The 14,309-nt window shown below is 35.2% G+C and overlaps 1 protein-coding gene across 1 annotated transcript in view; it reads right to left on the bottom strand.

Annotated features, from left to right (window-relative positions):
- The window catches only part of PRTG (protogenin), a 134,363-nt gene that overhangs the window by 116,489 nt on the left and 3,565 nt on the right, over window positions 1-14,309 (bottom strand). The window lies entirely within an intron of this gene.

Below are 14,309 nucleotides of genomic sequence, written 5' to 3'. Positions count from 1 at the left end.
AAAAATAAAAGTCACATTTATCCTTCTAATTTAGTAACTTCCTGGTGTGAAATTCCCTTTACTTGGGCCAAAATAGCTATGAAACTAGAACTCTTAAAAATATTCTTGGGAAACATCAGTTTATAGAATGTCACAGACAGTTTTAATGAATGAAATGATAAATATCTCCAAATGGTTTAGGGGTATGGAACATTGTATAGTATGTCAGACTTTTCTCCATGTCTTGGTTAGTTTTGCTGAACTGTTTTGTTCCCCCATTGTTTGTTCTTTGTTAAAAGGGATGGCTGTTTGGGAGACATATAATGGGAAATATAGGTAATGTAAAAACAAAAAGTACTGATGAAAATTTATTTTAAAAAATAAAAATTGTACATTATAAAACATTTGATCACAGTAATATAACAATTTAACCATCTATCTTAATGAAATTTGCTGATTATTACCATCATATATATTATTTCATTTAAGATGATATTTGGGCACCTTTTTTTTTTTAAAGAATTATATTTTATAATTCCAGCACACATTTCCCCCCAACTAAATAAAGAATCCCATTGTGCAGTGAGATTTTTTAAAAAGTTACAGGTCATTTTTCTCAAAAGGAAGAATCTTTTTTTGGAGAGTGAAATGAAACAAATTAAGTACACTCCTCAAACACTGAATATGTATTTACTGAATACCAGTATGTTTAACTCTATCCTAGGCACAATAGAGTATAAAGAGGGTATGAGAAGATTCCTGATCACAAAGAATTTAAAGGCTAATTAAAGAGGCCAGATAAAAACAAATCAGTTATCAAGCCCTATTTGTTGAATTGTTCACCAAATGAAAACTATAAAAGGAGTAAATTAGAGGAAAAAAGACATCTATGCATGCTAAAGTGGTCAGAGAACTTCAAAGGAGAGGAAGAACTAAGGCTGGAAAGAAGGAAAAGGAAATGGAAAGGAAGAGAGCATTCCAGGACATAAAAACACAATTTTTAAAAACTGATAAAATTAATAATAATCTCTTCCTAAGAAAACGAAGTGAAAAATAAAAGTGTTTCTTTTACAACACAGAAAGAATGCTTCACCAATTAGTTAACCTGCTGGGTTGTCCAAATAGCCAATGTTAAAATAAAAGAGCTTGTTGAGATTTTGAAAAACAAGATACCTTGACAAATTCTCACAAAAGCACAACTGATTTAAGAAGTAGGTTTTGCATTGTGTTTAAGGAGTACATACATAGCGGCTATCATAAGTGCTATTTACCTTGGCATGTAGGTCCCCTCAGAGGCTGTACCAGTGGAGTACAAATGTGGGCAGTTCCTTCAATGACTGAAAGGCTTGAATACACACTATCATCAAACAGCCAGCCTTCCTAAGTGCTAATAGCACAGAAATTTGGCTGCTGAGTGAAAATGTTATTGACACAGGAATGCACAAAAGGCAACTTGCTAAGGTGCAGGAGTCTTTTGACATGCATAAGGGGAGGCAGCAGCCAAACCAATGAATTAAAAGATCTGTTGCAGAACTGAAGTTTAGAAATTTGCCAGTTTAAAAGGATTCTCACATCCACTTGTCTCAAAAACATATTTTGAGATCCATTCACTTAATTCAAACCTCCAATAGCTCCCTGTTGCTTCATCACTTTGCCTCCTCCTACCTTTCTAGTGTTCTTACACTTTATTCCCTTCCACCTAATTGACATCCAGTAGCTGTACTCCTCTGTGTTCCTCACTCAAGCCACTCCACTTCCCTATCTTTGCATTTTCATTAGCTGCTCCTCATTTTTGGAATTGTCTCCAACCTCACCTTTGCCTCCTGGTTTTCATTAAGTCTCAGCTAAAATCACTTTCTGCAAGAAGTCTTTCCTGGTCCTCCTTAATGACCATGCCATGCCTTCTCTCTGAGATTATTTCCAATTAATCCTATACCATTTGTGGGGCAGGTATGTAGCACAGGGCATAGAGTGCTGGGCCTGGAGTCAGGAAGATTCATCTTTCTAAGTTCAAATCCAGCCTCAGACACTAGCTGTGCGACCCTGAGCAAATCACTTCACTCTACTTGCCTCAGTTCCTCATCTATAAAATGAGCTAGAGAAGGACATGGCAAACCACACCAGTATCTTTGCCAAGAAAACCCCAAATGGGGTCATGAAGAGTCTGACACATCTGCACAAAATGTTTGTACATAGTTTTTTGTATTTTTCTTCCCCTCCTCCCATTAGATTGTGAGTTCTATGAGGGCAGGGATTGTTTTTGCCTTTCTTTGTATCCCCGAGGCTTAGCCCGATGCCAGGCATATATTAATGCTTAATAAAGGCTTGCTGATTTGACAATATATAATGAAACCAGTAATTGAACTCTGAGACCTAAATATTAAGTATTAGAGGCATTTGTGAGTTTTATATATATATATATATATATATGTATATATATGCATATATATATATATATATGAAATGAAAAAATCTTACTGTCTTTTAAAATAATTTGGAGGTATGAGTTGTCCAGCATTACTGCTCTTTCCATAGTTACCAATAATAACAACTGCCAAATTTGATGTCCTTCTTGACCTTTTTGTTGTATTTGACACTGATGACCCCCTATTCTTCCAAGACACTCTCTTCTCTCTGGATTTTCATGGAACTATGCCTTCCTGGTCCTCCTCCCTACCTCCCTGACTTCTCCCTCAATCTCCTTTAACTGGAAGATCACCTATATTATGCCCCCTAATTGTGGGTGATCCTCATGGTTCTGTTTTGGGCCTTCTTCTTTTCCCTCTCTACCCTGGGGAACTCATCAACCCCTCTGATTCTGATCATCATCTTTATGCAGATGATTCACAGAACTATATACCTAGCCCGTCTCTCTCTATAACTTCACTCAGACATCACCAACAACTTTTTGGACATTTCAAACTGGCTGTACCAGAAAACATCTCAAATTCAATATGTCCAAAACAAAATTTCATATTTCATCCCCAAACACATTCCTCCATCAAACTTCTCCATTTTCGTCAAAGGCATCATGATACTTCCAGTCTCCTGGGTATATAACCTCAGAATTATTCTTGAGTCCTCACTGTCCCTCATTCCATACATCTAGTTACCAAAGCTTGCTGTTACTACTTCCACAACATCTCTCATATCCACCCCCTTCTCTCTACTCACACAGTCACCATATTCATTCAATCCCTAGTCACCTCCCTCTTATACTTTTGCAATGACTTCCTAATTGTCTTTTTTCAACTCATTTGCTTTTTGTAAATGACATTTACTTTTTTGTCATTATCTTTTTCTCCAAACTTAACCCTCTCCTATACTTCCTATTAACTATTAAGGGAACCACCATTCTTCTGGTTACCAAGTTCAGAATCTCTGTCATCCTTGACTCCTCACTGTCCCTCACTCCACATTCATAATCACTTGACAAACCTCTAGTTTCTATCTGTACACCATCTCTTCCAATTTTCCTCTTCTCTGTCTTCATACTAGCTAGCTACCACCTAATTCTGCCCTCATTACCTCTCTACTAGACTAGCCAATATTCTCCTCACTGGTCACCAATTCACCCTCCACACGGTTACCAAAGTGGTCTTCCTAAATCATTGGTCTGACCATGCTACTCAGTAAATGCCATTGATTCCCTTATTGTCTCTAAGATCAAATATGAACTTGTCTGCTTGGCAAGTTCTGTTTAAAGTCTATTTAAAGACCTTGACAAACTAACTCTAGTTCAATTATACGTTACTTTGCTTCATGCACTCTATAGTTCAGCTAAACAGGCCTTCTTGCCATGCCTCAAATATGATGATCATATGAAAGGATAGGCCTCATCACCAATAAGAGAAATACAAATTAAGACAATTCTGAGGTTCCATCTCAAACCCATCAGATTGGCAAAAATGACCAAAAAAAAAAAAAAGGAAAATGACAATTGAAAACAAGCACAGGTGCAGCTAGGTGGCATTGTGGATAGAGTACTGACCCTGGATTCAGGAGGACCTGAGTTCAAATCCGGCCTCAGACACATAATTAATTGTACGACCCTGGGCAAGTCACTTACCCCCATTGCCGAAAGAAAAGAAAAGGAAAGAAAAGGAAAGAAAAGGAAAGAAAAGAAAAGAAAAGAAAAGAAAAGGAAAGAAAAGAAAAGAAAAGAAAAGAAAAGAAAAGAAAAGAAAAGAAAAGAAAAGAAAAGAAAAGAAAAGAGAAAAGAAAACAGAAAGAAAGAGAGAGAGAGAGAGAGAGAGAGAGGAAAGAAAACAAGCACAGCAATTCATTGTTGCTAAAACTGTAAACTGTTTGAAACAACTGAAAGCCATTGGAAATTAACTGCCCACCCCAAATCCTTAAACTATTCAGATTTTTTGACCCAGCAATACCACTACTAGGCATATATCCCAAAGAAATTTTTTAAAATGAGGAAAAGGACTCAAATGTACAAAATCATTTATAGTAGCTCTATTCATAGTGACAAAGAACTGAAAGCTAAGGAAATGCCTATCTATTGGGGAACTGGCTAAACAACAGAAAAAAAGTGAGGGACTCAAAGTGCATAACGATGCATATATTTTTTTGGACACTGAAAATGAGGAAATTTGGTTTGCTTCATTATGCAAAGTTGTTTCTCCTCCCCTCCCCCCTTTTCAGTGGTGGGAAGTAGGAAAGTTGATTTTTATTAATTAAAAAAATAAAATTTAATTGTAAAAAAGGAATGATGAAAGAAGTGGATCCAGAGACACTTGGAAAAATTTCTACGAACTAATACAGAGTGAAGTGGGCAGAACCAGAAGAACAACTTTTTAAAACTTTAAAACTCTGATCAAAACAATGACCAAGTATGACCCCAGAGGACTAATGGTGAAGAATGCTTCCCATGTATTTACCCTCAAATAAGTGACTAACGGTGTGCATAAGTGATTAACTGTGAATAGCAATATATCTAATTTAGGCTAGGAACAACAGATAAAAACTAGTCAAACATTTAGGCTGTTGGGGGAGGGGAACAGCATAGAGAAGAGTACTGATAAAGGAACATGAGGACTCAAGTTCAAATCCCAGATCTGCCACTTAATAAGCATGACTTTGTGCAAGTTACTTCTCACTTCTCTAGGCTCAGTTTCATCATTTGCAAAATTAAGGGAAAGAGATGTCTCTCAAGTCCCTCCTAGGGTACCTTAGATTGCCTCTTAGGCAACTGGGGAATGAGACTGAACAAAAGTGTGGTACATAAATGAAAGGGAATATTATTATACCTCAAGAAATGACCAAAGACACGATTTCAGAGAATCCTGGGAAGTATGAACCAATACAGAGGAAAGTAAGAATAGTCAGGAGAGCAGTTTATACAAGGACAACACCACTATAAAGAAAAACAACTTTGAAAGGTGTAGGATTCTGATCAAAACGATGACCAGCCACATCTCTAGAACAGCGGTGTTCATTTCAAATAGAAACATAAATCATACATAAAGATTCCTGCAGGTCATATGATGACTCAGAAAACCACATATGTTTACATATTTCTTTGTTATTAACAGAACATATCAACACATTAAAGTCAGATAGGTACTACATTTTAATATAGTTCAGGCAGCACTTGGGAGTGCCAAGTGTTTGACATATCTGCTCTAGAGGACCTTTGAGGAGGCACAGGTGATAGATCCAAGGTGCAGATACATACACACACACACACACACACACACACACACACACACACACACACACACACACACACACCCCTTCCAGTGATGGGAGAGAGCTGGGAGGAAGAGAAAATAGAATTTTGTTCACTGAAAAAAAATATAATTACAAAAATTGATGAAACAAATTTAAAGAAACAGTATATTATCTTCAAAACTACAAGCATCTTCACTTCAGGAAGTAAGGAGAGTTAAACGGATCCTACCAAAGGAAGAATGAATCATAGGTACTAATGAATTAACTGAAAAGATTGTTTAAGATTTGCCTATTTATACACAGCAAACATTACAATTTTATACAATCTGTTTCTATCTCTATGGTAAAACACAAATTATCTTTTAAAAAATCCAGAGGCACTGGTTTCATTAATAACTACACTGCAGTTCAAAAATGAAAAAAAAAAAGAGTGAAAAAGCTTATACTTTCCTGGACATACAAACACAAAGACAAAGAGCCTCAAAGAGCATTCATTCTAAAGAGGGAAAAGATCTGCAAACAGGAGTAAGTGGGCATGGAGAAATTCTGGTTTGGAAAGTTAAGGGGATGGTGAATGAGACTATGCAGGAGTAGACTAATCCATTCTGATTCAGGAGTAAAATTGATTCGATTATAGAACTAGACTGTAGGGAATGGAGAGGGCTAAGGATATGCTCTGAGGACTGCAAGGAGGTTGGTGGTGCTTTGGACATAACAGCCAGGTGGCAGGAAGTGAAACGAAATACAGAGGTACTTTCCAGAAACAGAGGTCCAAGAGGTATTCAGAAGTGCGAAGCTATTAGATACACTCCCTTCATGATGGTGCAATCTTAGTATTCCTGGGGAAGTAGAAAGCCTCCTTCTCCAATAATTCAGGATACTTATCATTGTTCCATGAACCAACATTTTAGAATGAAACAAAATGTTCTCTTTAGTATTTTAGAGACTAAGCCAAACTGAGCAAAGTTGCAAATTAAAGTTGAGCACCAATTATTTTATTATTTATCTTTTCATTAATCTTACCACTACAAATGCTTAAGCTATAAACAACACAAATAATATGGAAAAGTATAAAACCCATCTGAAGCCAAAAACATAAACATTTTAAATTCATGTCACCTGTACAGATGATAAGGATTTTAAAGGCTTATCAAAAGTGCATCACAGCGCCTGAGGTTTAAAAAATATATTTTAAAAAGTCAGAGTATTGCTCAGTACTCAGTAACTTCTGTATATAATGGAAGGGGCAAATCCTTTACCTTGTGCAACATGTGTTTCAAACAGAGCATCAGTTTGGCTTAAGTATCAGAGATGTTTATATGAGTAATTCAGCACAAATATTTTTTGCCTTTCTTTTATAACATCATCATCTATCAATTTTACTGAGCTCCTATTACACAGAAGGACAACTGTGATCTATTCTTTTCTCCTCTCCCTTTCATTTACTGAACTATGAATAGTGAGTTTTGACCATGATTAAAAACAAGAGAACCCACCTCCATTCTCTAGAAGAAATAAAGAGCCTTATGATTACATAAAATACCCAGGACACTTTCAAGTCCCTATAAATTTTACATAGACTTTCTAATTTTTTTTTTCTGAATTTAACAAACATCATATAAAACATGCATTTCTATACAGCTAGTAAAACAGAAAAAGGGGATTGTACCTGAAACTGCAAGTCTTTATTTGCATAAGCTTATTAACAATAAATAGCTGGTGTTGACATAGCACTTTCAGGAAGTCTTTGTTTTAAGCATAGTTTTTAGGACCTTCTTAAAGACTTAGATGAATAATTGTTGCTGTTTTATGCACAGTAAAATGCCTGAGCTGACACTGTTGATTATCTTTCAAATAAATGGTGATTACCAGCTTAGAATGAAAGTAATCAATCCCAATTTAGCTTGCAGGCCTTTGAATTTAAAAAAATGCAAAAGACATCTCTACAAATATATGTCCTATTTCTTCACTGAAACATCCTACAGTTTAAAATCCTGCTTAAATAATTTGCCTTTTGCTATTCTTTTTAACTGCTCTACATTATATCAATAAACCCAGCTTTAAATTCAGAAGTAACAACAAATCCTGAGGCAAACAACTGCTAAGAATAACACTCCCCTATTTTGAATAATCAGATCTGACTGACTAAAAGAGGCTATACCAAACAACTACTGTAAGGAGCTATGAAAAAGAAAATAAAGGCACTATGATGTAGTGAAAGGGTTCCTAACCTAACCTTTGGCAGTCTAATGAAACCTGTGGCCCTTTTCTCAGAATAATGTTTTTAAATGCACAAAGTAAAATGCATGGGATTTACAAAGGAAATCAATTATACTAAAATAGTTATCAAAATATAGTTTTTTTAAGTTCACAGACCCCAGTTTAAGAACTCCATGGCTAGAAGTCTGCACTTAGGAATCAGATCTACATTAAATTCTGTCTCTAACACACTTACTAGCCATGTGACTGAAGGAAAGTCACTCACTCTGAACTTTGGTAGTTTTATCATTTGTAAAATGGAGATAAAAATAATAGCGTGAAGCTCAAAGGGCTGCTGTGACAATAAAATAAGATAACGTATTCAAGGAACTTTGCAAACCTTAAAATGCTATATAAATTTCATCTACTATAAAAATGAATACTTTCTATAAGTGATAAGGAAATTACAATATCTCTCTAAAGTAGCCCCTGCTGGTAAGAAGGGGGAAGGGACAGAGATATTGGGAGTAAGAAAAACTTTGACAGGCATTGCAATAGACAATCAGATTCCTGCAGGTGAAAACTGACACTCTCTAGTGAACTACAAAAAGAATAAGGAGAACAATTACCCTGAGTTTATCAGGTTCCTGATGAACCTTTTAAGCAGACATCCTGTAAAAGCCAAGTGTCATTTTAAAACGATTCTGTTAGGCATCTATGTAAGGCATCAACTAAAAAAGTCAGAAGAAAACAACTTCAAAATGAGGCAGAAAAAAGAGGAAGAGAAAGAGGCTGAGTAACACATTTACATAGCACTTTATAATTTGAAAAGAAAATAATTTCTTCAAAAAGGTGGATCTTCTTCAAAATCTATAAAGTGTCAAACCTTAAAAATCCAGAGTTCAGTGCTTTTTCCCTTTAAATATCACACACTTTGTAACAGTCCCATTTTTAAAACCAAATACTTTTATTCTCCTCTTCCACTGATAAATACCACATTTGTTGTTCAGTCCTTTCAGTAGCGTCAGACTCTTCATGACCCCATTTGGGGTATTCTTGGCAAAGATACTAGAGTGGTTTGCTATTTCCTTCACCAGCTCATTTTACAGATAAGGCAACTGAGGTAAACACGATTAAGTGACTTGCCCAGGGTCACACAGCCAATAAGCCTTTGAGGCTGGATTTCAACTCAGGTCTTCCTGACTCCAGGCCCAGCACTCTATTAAATGACACAAATACATTTACAAATACAGTATATTTGCTTAAAGAGGACTGCAAACAGGCACAAGAAGAATTTTGCAATCTATAGCATTCACAGACTTAAGAATTACTCACAATTTTATAATACAACAAAACCTTGTCTATTTTGGTTCAAGAAATTTTTCTCTTAAAACTTCTAAAAGGTAGTATAACAATCTGTACTGGACTTGGAGTCAGGAAAGACCTGATTTTGAATATTGCCTCTGACATTAGCTGTATGATCTGAATTTCTTCATCTGTAAAATGGGCATAAAAATATCTTTGTAGTCCCTGATAGCATTCAAATTACATAATGTAAAGTTCTTATCAAACCATAAAATACTACATAACTGGTAGTTATTATTAACTCACAAAACATAGGTCAGTTTTTATTTATTTTCTTTCTCAATTTTTAGTTTCAAATCACATTTTTAAAATCAATTCCCCATCCTGCTTGGCTGCAATTTATAATTTTCAATTAATTTCAATTTTATTCCCATATTTCCAGGTAAACTTTTTAAAAGTCATCACTAAAGACTGGATTTCTATTTCTGTATGATTAGTGCAGCATCCACAAAATGTTATATTTATTACTTTTAAATTTTATTAAATTATATAGCCACTGAAAAATCATCAAATTTCATCTCAATTTAATAAAAAGTCATCAGAATTAAAATGAAAAAATTCTATATCCTTTAAAAGAATGTCTACTTTTTGCTTAAATTTTAAGTGTTTTAAACAATGCCAACAAATTTAACACACTCAATCCTCAATCTCCTGCTAAGTTACAAAAACAGAATCACAAAAAAATTGTTTTCTACCCAAGTGAATATAACCTTAAAAAAAAAAAACAGCTAAGAAGAGCAAGCCTGCTTTGTGTCCTTTCTCCTTCAATCACAGGCCTTCAATTTCCACCTTTTATGGAAAGGAAATAAACAATTAGCTGCCTGACCAATCACTACCTTACAGCCAGTTACAGACTATATGACAGTCTCTCTCTTATCCTTTATTTTTTCCCAGTCTCCCTTATTTCAACTCAACTTTGTTCAAAAGTGATCTTTTTTCCTTTACTCTTACTTTTGCAAGGAACATTATGTTATTCATTTTAGCAATGACACTGCAAAAATATAATCTAGCAGATGTTTCCCTACCATATTTAGAAAATCTTCAAGAAATTAAAAGTTGGACCCACAGCTATATATGATACAGACTTAGTACTCAAAATCAAATATCATATTACCTGAAACATTAGCATTGATTTAACCTCATAATAAATCATTTAATCCTTGCCTCATTTCTTTAACATTTTACTCCACATGTTGCCTCACAAAGAGCACTGCTGGAAAAGGAAGGTCCTCCCACAGCTTTCCCTCCCCCCTCCCCTTCTGTTTTAGTTACACGAAAATATAAAACTATTATCAAAGACAAGTTGTGGTTTTTTTTTAATTTAGCTAAATATTACTTTAACCCTATAGTTTCCTTTAAAAAGCGATCCATTAGAAAACCTAAGTTGGCCAAATTCTTTTGTGCATGGATGAACAACAGGAAAGCAAAGCCTTGGGGCCTTGGGGAGGAACCTTGATCCGAAAGACCAGCTCTGATGTGCTCATGAGATAAGGCTCCATAGTGACACTTAAGGAAAGGCCTGTTCACATTTGAATTTCTGCATTCCACAAGAACAATTCATGGCAATCACTAACTTTGCAGAAGAGCTACATGAAAGCTTTGGCCAATGAATGAGGGTCATCTGCTCTTTATCACAAGGGTAAACCTCATCCTGGCCAGTTTCTAACCTTTTAACCCTGTGAATTCCTAATTTACACATGAATAATGGAATTCTTGCCTAGAGTGCAACTTTCAGCTTCCAGTTCCTAAGTTTAGAAACCAAGACCTGATCTTCTTGTGTATTTAAAACCTTAAACTACTGCATAGATTAAAGTTTTAGGTTTCCAAATGCTGCACTATTACACTTCTGAGGCAAAAGATAAGCTTTCTGGTGAAAGCTTGGACCAAGCAAAGAAAAAGCGCATACTTGAATCCAGCTGCTATCAATGACTACAGTAGAATTTGCTTTTTTCTCAAAGAAAGAATGCCCACTTTATGCCTATTCTCTCCCTGTTTAATATGTATAACTTCTTTATCCAGGCAAGATAAAGTCATTACAGTCTACAGAAATTGACATTGTTTTTAAACAGGATACCAAGACAACTCTATTGATTCAAAATGGCAAATTCAAAATAATATCCTAATTTTTGTGATAATTTCATACATCCCACATGTCACATCTTAAATCTATCATCTTCTTAAATCTGTCAAATAATGTATCTACCAGAGTTGAGCAACTTCAAAATTAAAATGGTGATAAGTTTTTAATATTCAAGAATAATATTCAATACTAAAAAAAAAAGCACATTGATTTGGCTTTATCTTCGGCAACTAGAGTTTATGCTTAAAGACAAAATAGTACTTTGCATTACAACTTAAAACAGCGCTTCAAAAAACACTTAATTAGACTGATAACTTCTGAGTTTTCTAAAGATACATGAAAAAGAATAGTAGCATGATGAAACATTAAATGTCCTATTTTGGAAATTAAAACAATTCACATTTATATAATCCAGGAAAGTTATCATCCTCATTTGACTAAAGAAATTGAAGCTCCCAAAAAGATGCTCCACCACACAGCAATTAAGTATCTTAAGTTAAATTTGAACCCAGGTGAAACACTCTTTCCATTACACTGAGCCAACACTCTAAGACTCCCACCAGAAATCAGATGCTATAATTTCGTTACATCTCTTACACAGCTGTTGTTGCTTCCATTTAGAAATCTCCATCACCAGTAAAATTTCAACTTTGTTTCAAGGAACACCAGGATTCCACAAGACTTTTCTAAAAGTTCTTTGAATTTGTGGTCATGGTAGACAAGTTTGTTTAATCTGTAAATATTTAACAACATAAAAACTCCTTTCAACATCATAAACAGGATTAGAATTGTTTTTTGAAAGAAAGTGTAGAAAGATTCCACAACTCCTCCAAATTTAAGAAGTCACTGCTTTAAATACTAGGAACTGGAGTTGCAATTTCATTAATAAAGGGAAATGGATGAAGAAGCTCTCTCTACTAATAAAAGTCTGTGATTTATATTCTGAGGGAGCTGACCACAGGACTGCCTGACTCTTAAGCCACACTGCTTTTTAACAGAACCTAAGAACTGGGGCAGCTAGGTGGCTCACTGGATAGAGCACTGGGCCTGGAGTCAGAAAACTCAGCTTGCTAAATTCAAATTATGGCCTCAGATACTTAATAGCTGTGTGACCCTAGGCAAGTCACTTAACCCTGTTTGCCTCAGTTCCTCATCTGTAAAATGATCTGGAGAAGGGAATGGCAAACCCCTCCAGTTTCTCTGCCAAGAAAACCCCAAATGGAATCATGAAGAGTCAGACATGACTGAACAACAAGAGTATTAAAATACTATCTGGAAAATGACACAGCATTCGAGGTCAGGAAAAACTGGATTTGGATCCTACCACTGACACTTACTAGCTGTATGACCCTGGGAGTAAGTCACTTAACTTCTCTGGCCTCAGTTTCCTTATGTCATTAGCTCTATAAAATGAAAATAATGAATAGCAGTTATCCCATATGGGCTAGTGAGGATCAAATGGGATACTATATATAAAGCGCTCCACAAACCATTAAGTACTATATGAATGTGAGCTACTATTACTGTTTGGAAAACAACAACTAGCTAGGTAGGATTGCCAAATAATTAGAGAAAAAAAGTATTCAGCAGAAATCCTCCTATTCTGTTTCTATTTCTTTTTATAGGATATAGAATTAGGAACTGAATTCAAGTTTTTGAGAAATAAAATGCAATCTTTAAAATACTCAATTTATAACTGCTTAATTAAGCCTAGGAAGAAACCATATATTTCATTGACAGGAAGTCCTGGATAAGGAAACCCCCTCTACCAAGGCAAGATGGCACCTTCTCTACCACTCACAATCTTTGGCAGGGTTCTTAACTTGAGATCTAAGAGCTTGTTTTTTGTTGTTGTTGCTGTTGTTTAATGAGGCAATTGGGGTAAGTGACTTGCCCAGGGTCACACAGCTAGTGAATATTATGTGTCTGAGGACGGATTTGAACTCAGGTCCTCCTGACTGCAAGGCCAGAGCTCTATTCACTGAGCCACCTAACTGCCCCAGCTTGTTTTTTGAAAAATATTTTTATACTTATATTCAATATAATTGGTTTCCTTTACAATACTATGTAGTTTATTTTATGCATTTTAAAACATTATTATCCTGAGAATAGGTTTATAGACTTCACCAGACAGTCAAAGGTATCCAAGACATAAACAAAAGTTAAGAATATAAGTCTTAGAGAATTGCCTAGACCCTTGAAAATGAGAAGTTAAGTGACTTTTCCAGGGTCTAGAAGGCAGTATATATTAGAGGCCATACCTGAAACCAGATCTCCCTGGCTTCTCCACTAGAATGCCACCTCTCTGAATGTGCTATGTAATTATATATGAATTTCTCTATAGATGAACTATATAACTGTACATGGTATAACAATGGAACTTTATAATAGCTACAGTTATAGGCATTAGCTTACCAAATTCCAACTTCAGATAACTAGAATTGGATATTTTCCATGGAAAATCCATGTCATAGGAACACACTCCTGTCACTGATATTACAAGTATTCAATTTTCTTAAGTAGGTACACTGCCTTTTAAATGACCAAACCAAATTACAAAGACTGCATGTTTAATAGCTTTTTAAGAAAATGTGAAGACTTTTAAAAATTTTGAATTATATGCTACTATGAAGGAATGCAATGTGACTTGCTTACAGATAAATACTATAATTCTGAGACCTGAATACTCAGATCTGGAAAGGACTCAGTGAGTTTCTTAAGGAATCCCAGGTCCAAGTTTTAGGCTATGTCTTTATATACTCACTGTTAGCAAGTAAAACACTAAATCTAAATTTATAAATGATGGATCTGATACAGTTAAGAGAAAGGAAATGTAGAATGCAAATATAATGACAATTGAAAAAAAAGGTGAGTCAATCTGGTTTCTGTCCCACTTAATGTAATACAGAGATGACTATCATCTCTTTCCCTGCCAGCAGGAAAATAACAACAATGGTACTGACCCTCTGTTTAGAATAAGAAGCAACATGGGTGATCGATA

Source organism: Phascolarctos cinereus, unplaced genomic scaffold (genome assembly GCF_003287225.1).
Source record: "Phascolarctos cinereus isolate Bilbo 61053 unplaced genomic scaffold, phaCin_HiC Scaffold_3;HRSCAF=262, whole genome shotgun sequence".
In the NCBI taxonomy this organism is placed as follows: domain Eukaryota; kingdom Metazoa; phylum Chordata; class Mammalia; order Diprotodontia; family Phascolarctidae; genus Phascolarctos; species Phascolarctos cinereus.
Note: the sequence above shows the minus strand (reverse complement) of the source record. Positions and strands in the feature narration are given on the sequence as shown.